Source organism: Rhagoletis pomonella, unplaced genomic scaffold (assembly GCF_013731165.1).
Source record: "Rhagoletis pomonella isolate Grant_MI unplaced genomic scaffold, Rhpom_1.0 Rhpom_scaffold_00002, whole genome shotgun sequence".
NCBI lineage: Eukaryota > Metazoa > Arthropoda > Insecta > Diptera > Tephritidae > Rhagoletis > Rhagoletis pomonella.
The window spans coordinates 22862581-22869093 of record NW_023458556.1 but is presented as its reverse complement, the minus strand read 5'-3'; the positions used below and the strand labels follow the sequence as shown (position 1 = coordinate 22869093).

The 6513-nt window shown below is 32.0% G+C and overlaps 1 protein-coding gene across 1 annotated transcript in view; it reads right to left on the bottom strand.

Moving 5' to 3' along the window:
• The window catches only part of LOC118733300, a 13256-nt gene extending 7301 nt beyond the window's left edge, over positions 1–5955 (bottom strand). Inside the window, exon 1 of the mRNA XM_036462649.1 lies at positions 5807–5955. The gene's annotated coding sequence lies outside the window, so the exon portion shown is untranslated. The remainder of the gene's footprint in view (positions 1–5806) is intronic.
• Between the last annotated feature and the right edge of the window lie 558 nt (positions 5956–6513).

Sequence of the window (6513 nt, the reverse complement as noted above, 5' to 3'; positions counted from 1 at the left end):
TGCATTCTTCGTAGTAAAAACTAGCTGTTATTCAAGTACCTTTTTAGTTATACTTGTCTACATACAAATACACATATCAAATTCCGCTTATATTCCGAAAAAATAAGCAAACGAAAATGTCAAACTTTCCGTTATTGGATTATACTTAAAGCCGATAAATCCAAATAAGTAAAAACTGCATTTTAGGAGTCGTTAATTATGTAGTTAGCTTTCATGAAAACAGTTATGCCAATTGTATACCGTAAATTTACACATGCATGCATACTTACATATTAATTCATATGTTAATGTATAACATGTGTATAAATGAATATACATACACAAATACCCATATGCATACATAAATATGTACTAAGTATGTATATTTTAATAAACCATTCATTCAGGCTTATACATATATAGGTATTCAATTACTTGAATAATTCACAGCTGATAGCAAAAACGCATCTGAAATGTCAATCATTTCAACGGCCTTTTAGTTTTTGATAATACCGCTTGTTGCGACACAGGCACCACGGCCACACCCAGTTAGACGATACAAACAGGTACATATGTATGCTCACTGCAATCCAGCCATAATCATGAATGCCAAGCACATACTTTCTTTGTGTCTTCACTTTCCCTTTCACATGTGTAAATGAAAAACCCTTTTTCGAAAAAAATACTGCTTGCGTAAAAATACCTACGAGAAGTTATGCATACTGGGACAACTTCTTACTCCAAAAAATTAAAAATACACCGAGAAAATCTACTTTGAAGTTTTTAGACAGCTATGTACATAATTCCATGATAAAAACATATTTTTATCATGCATAATTCAGTTTCAATAAAAATTAACTGAAAATAAAAATAGTAGTAGTAGGGCAATTCAGCTCAATGCGGTAATGCCTCGCAACCACGTAAACTTGCCTAATTTTTATGGAACGCTTGTTTTCTTTGCGAAGTTTACACCGTCGCGAGGCATTTACGCGTTTAGATGAATACCCATAGTATAAATAAATATAATTGTTTTCAATCTAGAGGACAAAAAGCTCTCATCAACCCTGCATTTGCTTCCATACTTAGTATAAATTGTGATTGTTTTGTAAATAGTTAAAGTTGATAAGAAAAGTGACGGAAATTCATTCCAAAATACAAACAAAAGAGAGCTATAAAAGTAACAGATTTTCTTCCATGAAATGCATGCTAACGAACTTTTGAAATTGTGATTTTTCAGTTAAACGAATTATCTTCTGTAGAATTGAATTTTTTTTGTGCACAAGGACGAATAGGTATTGAAAAAATTGTTTACACATTTCTAAACGCGCTTGAATATCAAACAAGACTTACAAATAAGAAAAAAAATTATGTAAAGGACAAATATGTAAGGGTAAAAAAAAAAATTTAAAGGGCATTTTCAATACCTATTCGTCCTTGTGCAACAAACAAAATTATTATTTTTTCAATTCCAGAGATTTTCTCTTTTATTTGATGCTCATAATTTCATTCTACATACATTGCACTGAAGTTTTTAAGTAACACTGTAGGATCGCGAAAATATCACAAAAATAGCCGAGACACGTAAACTTAATTTTGGTTCTTAGAATACGGATCTGTATACCGCTTTTCCAAATAAAGTAATTTTCCTAAGATATTTCCATTTTAAGTTTGCATTGTGAATAAAAAAACATTAAAGTTTAAGGGCTATCTGCAGTTCTTAAGGAACCACACAAGAAATATTTTTCATTATTTCGGTTCCTTGAAAAAATACTTTGCTATTGCTGTAAATTTTCTTGAAGAAATAATTAAAAAAAAAGCATGATTTAAAAATTTAGATCGAAAAAATAAATTTTCCATTTCTTGTGCGTCATGTTATATGAATTTTTTTTTTTTTTTTTAGATCTGCAGACAGCCCCCTAACAGGGAAAAAATTTCGATTTAAGATACTCCTACACGGCGTATGATTAATATTCTTTACAGATTTTCATTTGACCATTCACAACTTTTTATTTATCCATCAATTTTCTTTGTTGGTAGCTTGATTTCTTTGAAAAAGCATATTCCTAAATACAAATAAAAACAATTTCCAAAAATCTGATCATTTTCTCTGTTAAAATTTTAATTTTTTTCATAAAAATTCAAATATCTTGAGAAAGTGACCTGACCTAGAAAAACAGAATACAGATTCCTAATCTACGACACAGAATATAGTTTACGGATTTCGGCGATTTTTTTTCGTGTCATTTCTAAACTTGAGATTTTCCCACAGCGTAATTGTTTTAATTAATCATATCCTTGAAATTTCCAAATAATTAAAAAAAAAATCCTGATGTGAGAATGGAAAACTAAAAACGCAATTGCACTACATTTGGCCCTTATATATGTATATTGATTTTTTTTTGTTTTAAAATTTTTGAAAAAAAACGGCCAAGTCGCAACTGTACCATTCATTTGTTTGCAGTCTTCGAGGAATTGAAGAAAACCGACCGCCGATTGAAGATAGGATGGGAGCTCATCATCAGTTCATTTAAGGAAGCACGATTCCAACTCTCCGTAAAATCTTCCTTTCATTCCCAAAGGATATTCATAGTTCAGACAATCGTCCCATCGTACTCGGCGGCCGTCCCCGCCAATTAATATAGTGGCGGTAGATTTACTGCGAGTAACACGATGCACCCTGGCTCAACTGAAATCGGGCTGGAGTAGCCGCCTGAACCTACCAAGCTACAAGTGCGCCTTAACGCCGGGATGGAAAACACCACTAAACACCTCTTCGCATACCCATCCAATTCGACGACCATAACACCGAAATACTTAAGGACAGCAACCATCGACGCAACACCGTTCCTTGGCCTAAGGAATGCCGAGTCAGATGATGAAGACAGGAACAACTGCTGAGACTCTCTGCGTGATTGAATCCTGCTGCTATAAAGATAACAACAAAAATTCCTTCTCTTGACGACTAAGAGAGTTGCAGAGTTTTCGTGGGAGAAATAATAAAAAAAAATTTTATCAAAAAACTGAAAATTCGAGCAGAAAAACTGTGATAAAACTAGTATGGCATTTTTTTTAGCAAAAACAAGCTAAAATTCAAATTTTCGAGTAAAATATATCACAGAAAAAAAAAATACAAATGCAAACATCTGAACGACGGAATGAGATCATCTTAACAAGTAAGTTCTTATATACGTGCATATGTATGTATGTACCTAAATACGTACATATGTATGCAAGTATGTATGGACATTGGGGTGGTCCAAAAATGCATGAGAAAAGTAAAGTCGGAATTATTATGCTCTCACCCCCTAGGATTGTTCTATACCGAAAAAATATACCCGTATTTTTAACCGACTTAGTTATGTCTGTTACCGCATAACTTTGGACCACGTTAACCGATTTCCATAATTCTTTTTTTAAAGGAAAGGTGTTACCTCACAGATAGTTCCATATTAATTTGGTTTTAATCCGATCATTAAATTGACGATAATCTTGTTTTATTTTGAAATCAAAAAATATTTAGAGGCTCAAAGTTTTCCATGTATTTTATATGGAAAAAAAATCAACTTTTCGTAGAAATGGTATATATGTATATATAATGGTCCTCATAAAGAATACATGGAAAACTTTGAGCGCTTTGAGCGACCTCTAAATATTTTTTGAATTCAAATTAAAAAAGGGGTATATTTTTTTCGATATTGAACAATCCTAGGGGGTGAGAGCATTAAAATTCCGACTTTACTCTTTTTGGACCACCCTAATGAACACACCGCCGTATTCTTACGTTTCGAAATAAATACATAAATGCGTTATTTTATCTACACATGTATACGCACACACATGCAATTCTTAGAAAATAAAAAATAAAGAAAATTTAGGGAAAAAAACCAAAACAAACATCTAAATAGTACGTATTTTCAAACCTCTGGACTTTTAACAAAACAACTTAATTCATTTTGAAAGTTTTTATTTTTCGTATAGACAAAATTTTAACGATTTTATACAACTTAATTAAAATTCATTAACACGGCATCCTGGACTGAAGCTGTAATTAGTTTATCGTTTAAAAGCAAAAGCCGAAACGGCTATAATGTTTATAATAAAAATCATAATTTAACCCTTAAAATTGGATTGCTTTTTTCCCGATCAAATTTAAGCGTTATTTGATGGTTTCCATAATCGTTAGTTTGGGATTCTTATTTTTTTCTATTAATTATCGATTGTTATTTTTTTATTCTAAATTTTTCTAACTATTATAAGCGTTATTTTCAGGTTTACATCACAACAGCCTCAAATCAGACATAGCAACGCAGTCGCCATTGCAACGGTTAAAACAACGATTTTTTGTGATCGAAAAAAATTTAAATTTAAAATAACGATTTTGCAATGATCAAACAATAAAAATCTTCATATTTAACGGTTATTTGCAGTCCCTGTTCAAAAGTTTGTGAGAAGCTCATTATTTTGGTCGTTTATAACAAAAATCTTAAGTCGAGTTAACTTGTTTCTTCAAAGTACCACACACGTAAATGAAAATAGAATTTTGAAGATCACAAACAAGTATTTCCAAAATATTCTCACTACATTCACGCAAGATACACAAAGGCATATTCAACCACTTCTAGCTTGTTGAATAAATCTTGAGATATACCCATACATTCAAATATGTATGTATATATACTTATATGTAAGCATGTACATAAGTTTATAAAGCTCTTATTGCAATTATTTTTTTTCTGTTTTGTAAATAAAAACCACCCCAAAGTTCATTTTGTATAGACGAGTATTCTAGTATGGAGTCACCATAGGCGCGTCCCGCCATATGCCATCGTTCTGATATGTACATATGTATATACATACATATATATATGTATGTACATATATGTAATGGAAATTAAAACTTTTATATACGTACCTATATACTTATTTACGATTTAATATACACACACTTATTACAATATATATACGACTGTCGATATGTACGTAAATGCGTACACATCTCAAACATGTCTAGCCTGTTGGCCAACCGGGCATCTATTAGTTCGGCAGCTATATTTACTCAATCGTTTTGCGCACTCACTCAATCCGTATTACTTTGGTAATATTGGCAAATAAAAACAACACTCCTACATCTAGAAGGCAGCTGTGGACCAAGGCGGCAAGGAGAAAAAATGACAAAGTGGCGAGGACAATGGGGCGTAGCAGTAACAGCAAAGTGATGCGAAACAGTTGGCGGAAAAATAATAAAAGCTGAGGGAACTTCATGGCAGTTTTCAATCGGTTTGAAATGCTCATAAATATGTACGTACATATGTACATATCGCTACCTAAAGGTGAAAAGGAGGCAAGTCCATTTCTTGTTTTTTGTTATCCAGAACAATTTCAAAAAAATGGACTTGGCACCTTTTCACCCTTAAGTGAGGATGTTATTTTTGAAGCTTTTCAAAATTAAAATGCTGAAATATCTCAACACGAGCGGGTGTGGTTCGTCATGAAAATATTTACTATGCGAAATTTGGTCTATGTACATAAATATGAACATCTGCTAGCTTGTATTACATACATATATGAATGTGCTCGTATACACATATGTAGATATGAATGTATTTTAACTTTATGCAGCATTAAAGCAAATTATGTTTATTAAATTTTTTTTATTAACAAAAACGCATAATTCAAGATAAAAATCCTTTTGAATTTCACTAAACTTTTTTCTTACAAATTTTGTAAATATAGAGTATACATATTGTAACACATTAACAATTAGCTAAAAAAAAATTAACAAAAAACCGTTAAGAATTAAAAAAAAAAGGTTTCAATTTCCGCTTACATCTTATATCCGTTTATTAAGTACAATTTGGTTCGATACTTTTCTTTATAAAGTCTTCACTTGAGACGATTGTTGGAAGAGCGTTATTTAATTTAATACGTCTTTATACGCGTACGTTATACACAAAACTGAAACTGAAATTTCGCTTTCAGCTCTCAAAGTGTTTCGGGACACTTTGTTATCGTCGCGACGACAGTCGACTTGTTTCTTTTGCCCAACTGATGACGTCATATGATTCCAACAAGTTGAAGCGGTGACTAAAATATTCATTCAAGCATATCAACATACACAGACATACATTCGTTATATATGCATACACACATGCATAAGTACTAATAAACAACGCATCTTGTTGTAGCAACGGAAGCAATAAAGCCAGCAGCGGCAGAAACGACGGCAGCAACGCAAAAGTTTCCAATATAAACAGCGCTTAGTTACTCGTACTAAACGGGTCTGCAATTACATATGTATGTATGTATGTAAATAGTATATCATCGAATATCTGTATACAAACAAATTATTAACAATAGCGCCAAAAGTACTGCCAACGAGCTTGGGCATTCAACTTAAAGGTGTGATTACTGTTATACGGGAATGGAATGGGGTGACCGCTTAAAAAAAAATAGAAAATGTTAAATTTATATCGTTCTAGTTCTTGGATTCAATTACCATAAACGTGATAATAAATAGTTGTGCAATTTTTTTTT